At 38.6% G+C, this 1,377-nt stretch overlaps 1 pseudogene; it reads right to left on the reverse strand.

Annotated features, from left to right (window-relative positions):
• Positions 1-383: 383 nt before the first annotated feature.
• LOC123939580 lies at positions 384-682 on the reverse strand (annotated as a pseudogene).
• Positions 683-1,377: the final 695 nt, after the last annotated feature.

Consider the following 1,377-nt stretch of genomic DNA (forward strand, 5'->3'; position numbering starts at 1 on the left):
CAAAGTATGCAAGGATTTTTATGTTGTTCTTTTTTGTTTTGCTTTGAGAGCAAAATAACTTACTGAAATATAAAGACAGGAGTTGAATGCCACAAATGGAGAAAGGGGTATTTTCATAAAATCAATATTTTTCCCTATCTCTTCTCCATTTGGTGCTGATCAAAACACATCATTGGCCATTTAGTTTTTAAAAAATGCAATATGTTTGTATACACACCAGTTACTTCACATGCAATAAAGGAATGGGAAAAGGGAAATGAAGGAATTGAAAGAACTCTACTGTAGTAGTCAGGATGTGGTAGAAGCAAATTGCAGTTTTCTAATCTAGGTTGTCCTTTGGTCTGGAGGACCAGAGTTTTGGAGTAAAGTAGCAGATTCCCTTTTTAGTAAACACCTCCTGTTTGCTGCTGGAACACATCAATTGTATCTTCATCCTCCATCTCCAAGTACACAGGAATGTCTGTTTCATTGATTGGCTGCTCATCCCGTTGGCATCTGATTTGCCTCATTGACAAACCTCATTGACAAGCCTATTGTTCATAATAGGCTTCATTAGTTCACTAAGTGCTGTGAGCCTCTTAATCTTAAATGGCACCACAGAACCATCCAGACCCAACACCTTCAAATTAACATGATCCTTGCTCCCAAACTTGACTCATTCCTTGGGCTTTTCATCTGCCATGATATGTGCCACATTATCCTTGGCCACCACTTCATGAAGAGGTCGGGCCCTCACCTGAATCAGCGCACACAAGCAGCACCAGGAGCTCTATTGATATGTCTTCCAAGATACTTCCTCTTTTCAGATTCCAGTCTGTTGTTAAATTCACTGAATGAGTCCTTCATTTATGATATTTTATCTTTTCTGGAATTTTATTTTTTTTTTATTTTTTTTTTAAAGATTTTATTTATTTATTTGACACAGAGAGATCACAAGTAGGCAGAGAGGCAGGCAGAGAGAGAGAGGAGGAAGCAGGGTCCCTGCGGAGCAGAGAGCCTGATGCGGGGCTCGATTCCAGGACCCTGAGATCATGACCTGAGCCGAAGGCAGCGGCCTAATCCACTGAGCCACCCAGGCGCCCCTTTTCTGGAATTTTCAACAGATTTGTTTAATATGTTTATGCTAAAACCCCCATCTCTTTACTCACATTGCCGACTTTTTCTGCTTCCTCCTTTACATTTTTTATTATACATATTTTATTTAAAATATCTGATAATTCCAACATATGGGCCACCTCTAGTTCTGCTTCTCTCCATATAGTCTCTTTTGGACATGATTTACATATCTTATTTTTCATGCCAATTTTATGGCACTAAGGGTATTTTGTGTAAGTAAACAATATGAACAATGGATGTAAATCATTTTTATTTCTAGAA

The sequence above is a fragment of the Meles meles genome, chromosome 4, assembly GCF_922984935.1.
Source record: "Meles meles chromosome 4, mMelMel3.1 paternal haplotype, whole genome shotgun sequence".
NCBI lineage: Eukaryota > Metazoa > Chordata > Mammalia > Carnivora > Mustelidae > Meles > Meles meles.